This window comes from Phyllostomus hastatus, unplaced genomic scaffold (genome assembly GCF_019186645.2).
Source record: "Phyllostomus hastatus isolate PE091 unplaced genomic scaffold, TTU_PhHast_1.1 phas_contig_90, whole genome shotgun sequence".
In the NCBI taxonomy this organism is placed as follows: Eukaryota; Metazoa; Chordata; class Mammalia; order Chiroptera; family Phyllostomidae; genus Phyllostomus; species Phyllostomus hastatus.
The window spans coordinates 4,557,719-4,571,787 of NW_025333984.1; the positions used below are offsets into that span (position 1 = coordinate 4,557,719).

The window sequence follows — 14,069 nt, forward strand, 5'->3', positions numbered from 1 at the left end:
GGTGAAGCAGGACTGCCTCTGGCCTCTTTCCCATCTTATCAGGGAATTTCTGGCAGGCACAGGCACATGTACACAAAACCACACACAGAGACACACAGCCCAAGCCAGTTATGACGTTCCCCTGCCTGGCTGGTTCTACAGATGTGTGTGACTAGGTCAGAGTACAGGGAGGGTCTAAATATTTAGATACTGAACTGCCAGGCCGTGGTAGGAAAACAGAGATCATCTCCAGATGAACATTTGCAAAAGAGAAACACGGCCCCTGACATCCAGAAGCTGACCTGGGACTGTCAGCTAGGCCTTGGTGTTGCTACAAACTGGCCTGGCACTCACTGCTAGGCCTGGGTGTTCTGCTGAGCATAAACAGATTCATGACATTACCATCGTACAAGGCTGCTCTGACCATAGTGGACCTAGACAAAAACAAGAGTACTCCATAATCATGTGTAAACATAGACAAAAGCATGAACATCGCCCAAACCACAGAAATGATCAAATGCACTCACCCCTTTCCTGACTAATCTGAGGGACTGCATGCTTCTTTACCAGTGACAGCATTAGCTTCACTCTAGTCTGTCCTCCTAATGGATCAGATTTGTTTAATAAGATACTCAATCATTGAATTTCCATGCTTCCTGACAGCATCCAATCCAGAACAAAGCCCAGCTTCCTTAAACCCTCCTGAAATCACCCAGGCCAGCTCAAATCCTATTAAGTTCTTTCTAGCACCCTCTCCCTGAGATACCCTATGGTTCCCCATGGTGTGCATTACACCTCGCTGCAGTGAGCATAAACCCAACTTATTCAACCATAGGAGCATCCCGGTAGTAGTCTCTGGCTAATGGGCGTTGACAATTGCGACAGAGAGCCAAAGTATCTTCCGGAGGCCCAGTTCCAGGCAGAGACCCCTGTGAATCATGTCTAGTTCTGTACCTTCCTGATGAGTTTATCTAGTCTCAGGAGAGTCTGCAAGGTCTGTGTCTTAGTTGGGGAAAGGACAAGGGTCATGTCTAGGACAGAGGTGCCTGGCTTCCCTGGCAGGTTCCCACATACGATGTCTTGTCATTTGCAGTACAACACAGATGCTTCTGGAGGAGCACCTAATATGGGTGTTGAATTTCTGAAAGCATACATACATTAATAACTGTATTTGATGGACAGCTCGCAAACATTTATTGTGCAGCTACTGCATACCATGGTACAATAGTCCCTGGAGATAAGAAGATGAGTCATATAGTTCCTGCTCTAGTAGCTTTGTAACCTAGTAATGGACACAGGTCAGGGGAACTATCAGTGCAACATAAGTGCTGGGAGTATGGTGTGTGAGTTCAGATTGGAACTTCTTCACTCCTCAGATTACTTATGGCTCTGCATCTATCTAGTCTAGGCTTTTCATTCACCAGCCAAACTATGGTTCTTCTTCCATTCTGCAGTTGTATCTTCTCTTTCATTTCTAGGGATAGAACATGAATATGTTCACTATGCTTAAATGAATGTTAATATGCTTAATACAGAGCTGACATTCAAAGAGATTATACCCCTTTCTCTTCAATTTTCCTAAACTCTTTCATTTTCTCTTCTTCTCAGAATCTCTGAAGGTCCCCCTCTCTGTTTACCTTCTCCCTGTGTTTCTTCCTCAGGTTCCAGTAAGTGCTCCCTGCCCACATGTTTTTTTTCCAGAGAGGAACACTTCTGAATTTGAGTCTCACTTCTACCATTCACTCCTGGAGGACCTAGACAGCCACTTTCCTAAGTCCCAGCAGCCTCATCTGTAAAATGAGGGAAACATATTAGATCCTCTCTCCACCATCAGTTCTAACCTCCTGTGTATGGCAAAGTCTCTTGGGTGCTTGCATAGAACTTTCCTCATCTTTCCATGGACTCAGTTGCCTTTGATCTCTAAGGTTGAGCGCAGATGCTAATGGGACCCAAAGCCCTTGGCAAGCATCTCCCCGCATTGCCTCTGCTGTCCCTTTAGCTCTACTAGATCTACAGGTTTAGTCTTGTATTTGTTTGTAGCTTAGAATTCTTCTTTGACCTAACAACTTACATCTAGACTGAGGAACCCTAGAAATAGCACAACTGCCTTATTCGCTGTCCATGGAGAGTATGACAGCCTCAAAACTGGCTCCATGAAAGGTGGTATCCTTCAGCCCCTAAAATGGTTGGCTTCGAGCTCAGAATTTCCCCAGTGAGGCTTTACGGTTGGACTATTCTCAGCTATGACCCCAGCACATGCATTCCTACCCAACCGTTTCATGGCTCCAATCCCTGACAAACACACCCTGCAGAGCTGGTGGTTGGACAGCCACCGTAACCCAAGGCAGCTCTCCACTTCATGCTGAGAGAAGAGTTCAGAATCCCTGCCCCCTCATGCCATAAAAGCCCCAAGACCAGCATGTTCACTCCCTTTGCTTTTAGTCCATGGCCATTTCAACATTGGCCATGGCCTTGGCAGAGCTCTGCCTGAAAGTGCAGTGACAAGTGAGCCGGGAAGTTTGCAAGCTGCTGCAGCATCTTGGCTCTTAGCTCTTACAATGGAGACAAAAGAAAACGGCATTTAATACCATGATTTGCTGGGTGGGAAAATATGCTTAAGGATCACTGCCATCTGGAGGGAAAGGGCAGTTTCTGGTGTTTCAGAGGAGACCAGCAGAGCTCCTCCAGCTCGAAGCCTGCCCTGGCCCTGGCCTGAGGCCCCTAGTGATGTTGTTGAGACTAATATCCCAAGCAATCATATGAGATTCTGATCTCCCACTCCAGTGGGAATCCAGTAGGGGCACAGTAGGATGGCAGGTGGTGAAAACAGAACCCTTGGCTTCAATGTCACCTCCACTTCAACTTAGACCAGGCCAGTGCCAAGTTCTAGGAGGAAGGGCCATAGTGACCTCTCAGGTACTCAGCTTAACTTAATGCAAAAGTCGAGGGCAGCTCAAGGCTCAGAGCCCTCCACACTTGATCTTATGGTGGCATAAGCCCTCTGTGCTGGCCTGTTCACTTCCAAAGAAGAGACCTCCGCTTTCAAGTGATCTTCTCAGCCAGTTCTGAAGCACTTAGGAGGGAAGGAAATCCCCAGACGCCCTTCTCTCAGTAGGTGCTCCCAGTGGGAGGTGGTTAATTGCAAAAGGGATACCTTAGTGGGAGTTTTGCTCAGAGTGAGGAATATGCAGGTCCTTCCCTGACATTTCCTGTGCAGCCCAGAACAGCGCAGAGTGGCCGGGCTGTGAGAGAAGCCCGCCACTTCCATCCCAGCTGCCCCACTTAAGTCTTTTCCCGGGAGTTCAGAGCCGCCCTTGCACGCCTGACAGGACGGGTGGAAGGGGGAGGGGCTGGCAGGGGCAAGAAAGTAAGGGATCGAGGGGAAGTTTCAAGGGGTGTGCCGGGAGTGGGGGAAATTCTCATGAGTCAGCGGATTGGGTTCAGTGTGACTTCACTGCTTCCCAAGAAGAGGCGCCCGAGGCATGAAACTGCTGGGAGTGCAGCAGCAGGAGCGCTGGCTGCCTGTGCCGTGCTGGTTCCAGACGGGCTCGAGGATAGCCAGACCTTCTGGGGCAGGGGTAGCGTGGGGAAGGCACGCACGAACAGGGAAGGCTGCGGGCGAGGGAGCTGACCTCTTCCCCACCCCTCCTGGACACCTCCCGGACGCCAGTTCCCTCCTGGGCCCCAGAAGCAGCAAGGCGTGTCCCGCCTGCAGATGGCGCTTCGGAGGCACCCTGGGCGCTGGTCTGGAGGTGGGGGGTGGAGCTCAGCCCGCAAGGACCTGAGCTTTGAAAGACAAGCTAGCGGAGAAAGGGGGTGGCCAGGCAAAGGCGAGAGGGGCCGCCAGAACCCCCTCTGCCCCAGGGTCCGGTGCTACCCCCACGAAGTGGGAGATCCGGAGACCCTACCTGCTGTGCTAGCGCACAGGTTTGGGGCTAGCTCTGGCGTGCTTCTAAAGTCCTTCCGGCTACCTTCCTGGCCTGGTGGAGCTCGAGGCAGCTCACCTTCAGCAAAAGGATTGCAGTTTCGAAATGTCTTTCCTCTCCGTGGACTGCGTTCTTGACGCGCGGGCAGTAGAATGGAAATTTTGAATCGAGTCATGGGCGTTGGGGGGTGGGTTTTCCTAAACAGCCACTCTAGCCTGGCACCCTTGAGACCCAGAATGCATCTCCTGCTCTGGGATAGACTGGCTGGTGCTGCGACACAGTCTGGGACCAGGGCTTAGCCTAGATGAGGGGTTGAGACTCAGCCTTGGGCTGAATGTAAGGCGATGGTTAAGGATTCCATACTTGTGAATCCAGTAGTCAGCAGTCATAAAGAAAGAAAGAAAAAAAAAAAGCTAAGAGGCCCATCTGGGTCTCAAACTTACAGCCTTGACCCGGGTAGACAGAACTTTGTGTCCTACCTCCTTGCAGGTAGGGCCTGAGCTCTAGAAGTCATGATACTGTTGACCTCGTATTGGTTCATGATTATGTGGTGGTTGTTCAGTTAATATATTGAGAGTATCAGGGCACAAAAATAACCTGTGGTCAGACACCTTTAAGCTGAAAAAAAAAATTGTTGGAGCTCCTCTCTCACCCTTTTCAGAGGCTCCAGTGGCTATTCCCATGATAAAACTTTACATATGTACAAAGTGTGTCTCTTTTTTTCTGTGCCAAGATATAAAAGCTTTACCCTGTACTAGTATTCTGGGTGCCTCTTCTCCTTGTTTTCAGGGTGTCCAAAGCCATCTGAGAAAGTTATCTAAGGATTTTCCATAAAGAAGAGGAAAGAGGTAAAAAAAAAAAAAACCCAAAGGATCCTAAACGTTCCCAGGTTTCAGTGTGTGCCAGGAGAAATACCGTCTGTCTCCCGCCCAGACCTCAGAGCCCGGGCCTCCTTCCTACAGGGCGGTGCCCAGCTATTCCTGGAAACCCCCTCCTTTCTACTAACCCCTTCCCCAAGGTGTCTCCTTCCAGAGCATGTCCTACGAAAAGGATCATATTGTCGGTGCTTGATGTCCCCAGTCCCCTGTCTGTCCCCAACCTAACTTGTTGCAGTCCTCAGCCTGCCCCCTCCTTTGATGCCCTCGCGGGGGCTGGCTTCTCCTCCCAGAGTAGAGCCTGAGCTTCGGCCTCTCCCTTCAGCCTGGCCAAGCGCCCCACTAGGTGACTAGGAGAGGATCTGATACACTAATTTGTGTTAATGTGATAATGGGCGCTAACGGGGTCACGTGCTAACCACGGGCCAATTTCTAGCCCAGCCTCCCGGCCTCAGCCCCAAGTCTAGGCTGCAGGGCTGGGAATTTCAGGCTGACTAATCTCCACAGCGGGCTGCAGGGGGCGGGGGAATGGGAGGAACTGAAGCCCCGGACGATCCCAGGGTGCTGGTGCCTTAGAGCTGCTGCCTCGGTTTCAGTTTCATCCTTGGCTGACACTTTCCTCCAACGAGTGGAATTGCTTTGGTTTCCCTCCAGCCCCTCTCCCCTCCCCAGCTGCCCCCCTTTGGACTGCTAGCTTCCCTCAGCCAGCCCTTCACTTTGTGAGGGGGGAGATGGGAAGATAATTTGGCAGCAATGAGGAAAAAATGTACACGTAGACACCCTCAGACACACAGGCTCACATACCATACTGCCTTGCAGACACACACATGAGGGGACGCAACACTCACATCCAAGAGTTGGCCCTTGCCTGAGTGTAGGCACACACACACACACTCTAGGCCAGGGTTACGCCCTCACTCACATCTGAGGGACCCGCAGGGACACACACAAAGGCAGGCAAGGCCCTACAGAGACCCATCCCACACACAGACCCACACACACTCGCTCACACACAAACTAGCAGCAGCAGCCGAGTTGGATGGTTTCCTCAAAAGAGGGCTGGAAAGTTTGTTTGCTGCCAGTGAAGGGGCCTAGACATTCCGTGAAATGACTCATACTGCACCTTTATAGACATTAAATATTGTATTCTTCTGGGTTCAACAACAACAACAGCCCTCGACCCCTGTCATGGGGGCAGGGTGGAGAAACTGAGGAGTGGCTGCATTCCCATTGGACCTCTGTCTAGCGCATGTCTCAGGCCTGTCCTTGCCCCCTATGGGATGGGGCAATCCTGAAAGAGCAGGATCATCCTACCTTCTGGTACAAACCTCAGCCTGGAGCTGCCCCTTGACAGGATGTGAAGTGGGTAAAATTAGGAGCTAATGAGCCCCTCTCACAGCCTCTCCCCACTCCCCCACCTCATCTTCAGTCCCAAAGATCTGGAGTCAAGCAGTGTCCCCACTTCGGAATCCCAGCCTGAGTCCTCTCTGATCTCTCCCTTCATTCAAACACCTCTTCCCAACTCTCTTGTCCGTTCTTACTGCCACTGCTCTGCACAACTCTAGGGGGTGCTATTTGCCGTATATAATATATAATGCCCCAGTGCAATGTCACCGGAGCCCTGTCCACTCCCCTGAGCCTCCTTTCCATCTGAGGAGGAAACATCCAGCTTGATGACTGCTTGTCCATCCCTGTCCCCCAGCCCACCCAAGGGCCCACAGACCCCTCCACATATTGCCACCCTTCTGCTCCCAATCCCAACCCCTTGGCCCAGCAGCAGCTTCTTGGGCCAAGGCTTCCTTAGGCCCACTCGTTTTTTCCCATGTGCCATGAGGGGAAGCATCTTTGGAGAGTCTTTGGCATCTCTGCAGGGCCTCAGGGCACAGTGAAGCTGCCGGCCACACAAGATGGGTGTTGGACCAGCCGATGTCAGGGATTGGTGGGTTAACTCTGGCTCCACTGGAGAGTGCCCCCAAAGCTCCGGATGCTTTGCTGCCTTCAATGGGTTACCAAAGCAGGCTGGTAACTTCTGCCCTGGTCCCAGGGACTTTTCCAGGCTGAGTCCTGACTTCCAGACAGGGACTAGGGATCCATGGGATTAGAGACGCCAGGAGATTGCCCTTCCTTGCTGAACTCTGCCCAAAGCCACTTCTGCCTTATGTTTTTTTTCCAAATGAACCACAGGATCAGGACCCTCTTCCTCCTCCCCACCCTCCCAAATCTTCTACCAACCCCAAGTGGATCTGAAGGACACTGATTCTGCAGCTTTACATCTCCCTCCAGGCATGCCCCTTATCTGCTGTCCAGCCCTCCAAGAAGTGAAGCCCATCAGTCCTCTGAAGTTTTATAGGGGCTCTCACGGTGCCAGGTCCAGTTCCTGAAAGGCCCTGGAGACCAAAGGTATAACTCTACATTTAAATGAAAACAGGGTTCAGTTCAGAAACGAAGTGGCTTTCTAAGAGCCTCAGCCAAGGAAGGTGGCCTGCCAGAGGAAAGTTATGGTCTGGTAAGTTGTTCCCAACCTCATCCTTCCATCTGTATGCCTGTACTTTGGCCTAGGCATATGCCCACCCCCATTACCCCCTCATATGGGCCAGGGCAACAGACCATCATTCCAGGAGGGAACACTTTGGTATAAGTTATCCCAAGGAACTCTCTTTTTAAAAATATTTTATTTATTTATTTTTAAAGAGCGGGGAAAGGAGGGAGAAAGGGAGAGAAACATCGATATGCGAGATACATCAATCAGTTGCCTCTCGAGTACCCCCAGGCGGAGACCTGGCCTGCAACCCAGGCCTGTGCCCTGACTGGGAATTGAACGGGTGACCTTTTGGTTCACAGGCCAGCACTCAAACCACTGAGCCACACCAGCCAGGGCCCAAGGAATTCTTTTATTTTGCAGCTACTCAACAATCTCTTTCAAACAAACCTCTGTATGATGCCCAGCCACAACCTGGGACTTAGAGCTTTCTGCCTATCACTGGATCTAGCTTGTCATATAAACCCCACAGAAGCAAACCTGAGGTTATTGAACATATGAACAGAGGACTAATTGGTGGCTGGATAGACATGATTATAGGGGGCTTTTCAACTTTACAGGTGGGAAGGTTCCTTTTAAACTTTTCTCCTGGTTTTTGAATATGCTTCCCATTCTGAAAGTCTGATTGATAGGTGACTTTTCTAGCGTGTGTCTATGACAGAGGTAAGGGCCATGACCACAGAAGCTGTGGCAGTGTGGCATTTTGTTCTGGCCATGGGTTTGAATAGACTTTGTTGAGGCCAAGGGGTTCAAGAAGGAGGAAGCAACCTTGTCTCCAAAGAATCTGGGGTGATCTGCAGAACACAAGCCATCAGGCACTACTTAAAGAGGGGACAAAGAGGGGCTGAGAAAGTTGCCAAGGTGGAATGGCAAGTTGAGCAGAGAAGTGGGGAGGTTTCCCTACACAGCCTATGGGCAGCCAGGAGGCTTCTCCACTCCTGGAATGATCCAGGTTCTGAGGTCTGAGAGGACCCAGTAGGGGGTGAAGAATGAGGGAAAAACAGGGCTGGAACAAGACCGGCTGAGAGTGCACACTGGATGGTGTAGCCTGGGCATCCACGGGCAACTCGAGAAGGGGAATTCCTGCCAAGTCAGGGAATGAGCCATTGGCAGAGACAGCATGGCTGTCATCAGGGATGGTGATCTCAGCCGGCTGGCCCCACCTGGCTGGGGCTCACCCGTCGGGTAAGTGGAAGAGCAGGGAGCCAGGTGGGGAAGGGCTGGCAGGCTGCAGAGCAGCAAGGTCATCAGGGAGGGCAGCCTGGCTGACCTGGAGCCACGGAGTCAGGAAGGTCATTCAGGTGGCCCATGGCTCCCCAAGGTGAGGTTGGCACAAGATTTTCATCAAAGGGGTAGGGTTTGCTTTGGCTGCAACTCCCAGGTCATGGGGCTGTGGTTACTTCTGAGTGTCCAAGGAAGGTGGGAACTTATGGGATTCCCACAAGTCCTGGGCCCCAGGTCACTGGCAGGCATTAGGGCCAGTCACTATAAGTTGGCCAGGGCAGTGTTGTCCTCCCTCCCCACCCTTCTCAGGAAGAAGATCTCTCTGCTCTGGCTCTTCTGTGTCTTACAACTTCAGCCTTGGTTTAACTGCACTCACAGGAGGGATCCACCATTGGTCCTTCAAAGCTTCTGGCCTGGCTCTGTCAGACCTCCCACCCCTCCCGTCTGGGAGCTGCATAGAGAAAAATCAAAATGATGGTGAAGATGACACTGAAGGTAGCTACCATTTATTGAGGGCTTACTAGGCACTGGACACTGCCATAGACAAAAGTTACCTCATTCAGTCCTCACTACAGCCTTGTGAAGTAGGTTCTTATTATTGCCAATTTAAAAATAAGGCAAGTGCCTTGGTTGGTGTGGCTTGGTGGATCGAGCTAAGACTGAGAACCAAAGGGTCACCAGTTCGATTCCCAGTCAGGGCACATGCCTGGGTTGCCAGCCAGGTCCCTAGTAGATGTTGCTCAAGAGGCAACCACATTGATGTTTCTCCCCCTCTCTTTCTCCCTCCCTTCCCCTCTTTAAAAATAAATAAATACAATCTTTACAAAATAAAGAAAGTGAGGCCTAGAGAATTTAAATGACTTGCCCGAGGACACAGCCCAAAGACACATAGCTGAAAGAGGAACCCAGGTCTGTCCGTTGTTAGAGACCACTGAATTCTTAGCAAAATGGGAAAAGTGTGTGTGTGTGTGTGTGTGTGTGTGTGTGTGTGTCCATTAGTCAGTTTCAAGGTCAAGATAAAGGGGACTTAGGAGACAGCTGGTACCTATCACAATTTTGATAACAGAACCTCATGGACAAGAGACTAGCAGAAAACTGTGTGTTTCCAGGATTCAAAATTCCCTGGGGAAAGTGTGCCCACTTAAAAAATTAAAAAGTGGAAATTTGCTCTTCGTGATTATTTCAGGCAGGGACTTGGCCATAGGTAGACAAAAGGTCTGTCTCAAGGGCCAGTGCCTCATTGCAGCACCTAGGGCTTTCCCTGGAAACCTGTAATCTGCAGCTGCCTTCTCAGGCTTCACCCACCACCACTCCTGTCCCTCAGTCCTGTGCCAAAGACCATCTTTTCCCAAGCCTGGTGGAAAAGGCAGATGCTGGTGGCTGAGCAAGTCCTTGAATCTCAGGCCTTTTGACCACCCCTGCCCCTCAGAGGGCTCTCCTACCTCTGGGGCCCTTTCAGCCTTGCTGCTTTCTGCCAAGGAGATGCCAGGGATGAGGCTCTGTTGGCACCCTCTTCCAGGCCATGTAGAGCCATAAGAAGGGACAGTTCCCAGAACCTCCCTCTCTGAGCATCCTAGCTGTAAGACTAGGTGGGAAGGCTTGTGTGGAGACTGAGGCAGATCAAAAAAGAGGATAAGGGGGAAAGAGAAGAAAATGGAACTCAAGTGGATGCTTCAAGCAGAGCAGCCTGGCTTTGGATAGAAAGGGGCATGAGCTTTCTCCCAGCCCCCCAACTCTGGCAGTCTTTGTACCTGCTATGGCAGCCCAGCCTCTCTCCTCTGTCTTTCCCCAATTCATATCCTTCGGACTTCTTCCACCAAGAGCCCTAGGCTCGACTTCCCTCAGGAATCCCCCAAACTCTCCAGTCACCCCAAGCACACCATGCGTTTGGCTGGGGATCCTGCAGTGTTTGGGATTTGTTCCTCAATAGTATTTCTGGGCATCTTCTGGCCCCACACACCCGTGCAGCCCACGCTCCCGCCAGGTTCGCACACAGCAGGCGTTCAATTATCTAGAGTTCAGGTCTCGGACCAAAGGCGTCGAGCAAGTGGACTATACAGGCCAAGAGGCTGCATAGCACCATCCAGATTCCCCTGAGAATGGAGTTCTCTTCACTGGGGGCTTCCCGCTGGGGCCAGGGCGGAGCTCGAGCTATGCCCTCTGTGGGAGCTATGCCCACGTCGTACCCTGGGGGCAAGCGAACGGGGAGGGTAAGGAGAGGCCGCGCGGGCCCCTGGCGCGGCTCCCTTTGCTTTGCTGGCGACAGCGGCGGGCTGGGGGTGGAGGGGCGCTGTTTCCACCATGACGCCTCCTCCCTCCCTTACCCCGCCCGCCGCGGTCCCTCCCGTCGGTCCCTCCCTCCGGCTCTTCCCTCCCTCCCACCCAGCCTCCTTCGCGCCCGCCCCAGCCGCCGCCTGAGGGGACGTGTGTGGCTCTGGTGCAATTTCCCCTTTCGCTCGGTCGTCTCAGCGCAGGTCTCCGCTGGCTCGCGCCCCCACCCCGGGCGCCCCCACCGCCCCGGCCGCCCCCACTGCTCCGGCCCCCCGCTTGGGCTCTTCTGCTTCCACCCCGCCCCGCGGAGTCGTTTTTTCAGGGGCGCCGCGGGTTCACCTGGTATTTGCATCTCGCCCTCTAACTTGCCATTGGCGGCGCGACGTGTGGGAGAGCCTTACGCCTCGCCCGCCCGGACCGGCCTGCCCCCGCGTTGAGGTGAGTCACGGGCGCAGGGCCGCGGGGGCAGGCGGGCAGGGAGGAGAGGACGGGAGGAAGGAGGGAGGCGGACGCTGGCCCCAGCGGCCGCGGGGACCGACCGGGCGCTGCGCTCAACTTCCACTTCTCCTTTCGCCGGCGCCGAAATCCCGGCGCCACTTGCCGGGTCCGGCTTCTCAAGGGAGAAGGCGGGCTGGCAGGGCTGGGGACCCGCGCGGCTCGGCCCCCAGAGCGGGGAGGGGATTGCAAGGCGATCGATCGATCACAGCTTGGCGACCGAGCCCATTTCTCCACAGGTACGTCGATGGCGCCGGTTCTTCGAGCCTTCGGAGACCTCGAAAAGTTTGTCCGAGGGCGGGATTGGGAGCCTCGGGGCCCCAGAGTGTAAGGGTTGGGGGCCCAGGGAAGGGGAGTAGACTGTGGCGTGTTGAGTCCCGCCCTTGCCTCGCCCCACCGCGTGTGTGCTGTGGATCCCGGACTCGTTGATCCCGGGTTAGAAGCGGAGTCGATTTTCTGAGTCGGGGTAGGGGGTCATTTTTCGCGCGCCCCGGGCAGCCCGCATTCCAAGACAAGACCGGTCGCAACAACAGTCCCTCAAAAGCTGGGTTCCCGAGGGCAGGAGGTTGGATTGGTCCGTGGAGGGGTTGTTAGATTCATCCAGCGGCCCGCAGGGCTTCTCGGGCCAGGCGCCTCAGGGTAAAACCCACACACACACTTGAATAATTGGATCGCCAAAATAGAGACCTCTTGGCGGGGCGGAGGTGGGGGGGGTGGCGCCGGAGTTTGCGTGTGAGCCAGCCGGCAGCCTTCCCTCTCCCGCGTTCCCGCTCTCCCGAGTTCTCCCGCCTCTCGGTTCCTTCTTCTGCTGCCGGCAAGGGGAGTCCGTAGCCACACAGCGCGGGATCCCTTGCCCACAATGCCGTCCTTTTGGACACTGCTCAGGCGGTAGTGGCGTTATGAATTCCTGGTCTCTCCACCGCACCCTAACTCAGCCGCGCTTACCTCACGACTGTGTGCAGGGACAGTGCCGTTCTGACCAGAATCACCTCCTGAACCCTTGGCACCTGGCTCAGCCAAGTTTTCTCTGGCTGCTTCCACCACCACCACACCCCAACTGTGGGGTTTGATGGCATTTTGATTCTTAGCCCCCATCCCTCTGCCCAAGATTGAGCCCTGTCTGGTCCTGCAGCTTCTTCTGGTTAATGTTTGACAGTTCATTGTGGCTAATCATTTTAATTAGCTCTTAAAATGGGGAGGAACAGTTAACCTTGGACTTCTCGATTTTTTGCCTGGTGGGGCCTCAAATGGGAGGAGTGCTGGGGAGGTGGGGAGGCAGGAGCGGAAGTGAGGTCACCACCCCAGGGCCTGAGCCACCACTGCTGGGCCCCAACAGCTGGCGGGAACGCCCATCGGGGACTCACCCCCTTAGAGATGACCCTAGGCCAGAGTGCCAGGTGGGAGGGGGATGAAGGGAACAGATCTAGCTCTCCCAGTGAAAATGCCCCCGGAACACCATGCCCGGCAAAAATGCAAATCCCTCCTCACAGCTACTTACACAGGGTTTGGTCGGTTATAAGGTGCTTTCTACCATTAATTCAGTGGACCCAGAGCATAAATAGCCTTCCGGGGAGTTATGCTGAGTTAAGTGAAGGACTGAGCTATCCTGAAGACTTCGTACAGGGTGGTTTGGGGAAGAAGCTGCCTTGCTTGTGGTCGTCTCTGAGCCTGAGTTCAAAGGCTGGGATTTCTGGTGGGGGGTGCGTTGAGCAGGCTCCACGTTGCCACCCTCACCCAGCCTCCACTGTGAGCCTAAGGAGTGGCTTGTTTGCAATTTGCAACTATGTCTGGCATTCCTCCCACTGCTACACTGTTTGCTCGGTGGTTGCTCAGGAACTGGCGCCCACCCCTGGACAAGCTGGAGGCCCAAAACCCACCCTCCTCCTGCCTAGGACTAAGAGGTGGACAGTGGCTTCTGTCTCCTCTCTCCTGTACTGGAATCTAAAAGTGAGGGTGCTGTGTGGTCTGTCAGTCATGGGCTTAATTAAAATGATGTGAAAAATGCCCCAACTTGCAAAATTTAGTGCTTTTGTCCCCCAAAGCTCCAGCTAGATGCAGGCTGAGGGGGGACTGCCCGCCCCCCGCAGAGAAATCCTCTCTCCTAAGCTTGGCCTTGGTCCTCACCCCTCCCCCAAAACTTTTTCATTTTCCCTCCAATTCCTAAAACTAGGCCATCCGGGTCTAAATCTAACTTTCTTATTTACTAGCCATGTGATCGCAGTCAGTTATATGTCTCAGTTTCCTCATCTGTTTAATGGGATCCACCTCATAAGGTTGTGCTGATTATCAGAGCAGTCTGTGACACACAGTAAGCACAGACTAGCATAGTGATACTGCCTGACACAGTGCCAAAAGCTCAGATTCAACTCAGCAAGCATTTGTTGAGATCCATTCCCAGGACCAGGCACCAATGGCAGTGAGGAAAAGGTGGTGAAGAGGACACCATCCACCATTGGGGTAGGGGATGTAGGAGGGGTGGGAAGAGTGGCTGGGTCATCTATATAAATAACCATAAGTCAAAACCAGTCTGGAATCCTTGAGCCAGTGCACGGAGCTAGGTACCCCCTTGCCTGGGAACGCTGGCTGAGTTCTGGTCTGGATGCCTCCCTTCCCCCGCCTACACAGAGAGGCCTGTCCTGGGATTTGGGTGAATTACAGAGAAAGAGAGACCTGGTTCTTTGGGGGGCTGGCTGCAGGTGGCAAGCGTTCAGTGGCATCATTTGTTGGGTTCCAAGGCAGGCTGCCATTACTTAAGGTTAC

General features: G+C 53.3%; 1 protein-coding gene across 2 annotated transcripts in view; it reads left to right on the top strand.

Moving 5' to 3' along the window:
• The first annotated feature begins 11,063 nt into the window (after window positions 1–11,063).
• ELF4 (E74 like ETS transcription factor 4) overlaps window positions 11,064–14,069 on the top strand; it is a 42,153-nt gene continuing 39,147 nt past the window's right edge. Inside the window, exon 1 of one of the 2 annotated variants that reach the window (XM_045852262.1) lies at window positions 11,064–11,252. The gene's annotated coding sequence lies outside the window, so the exon portion shown is untranslated. Of the gene's footprint in view, window positions 11,253–11,290; window positions 11,549–14,069 lie in introns of those variants that run through there. The other variant, XM_045852261.1, reaches the window with a different exon arrangement.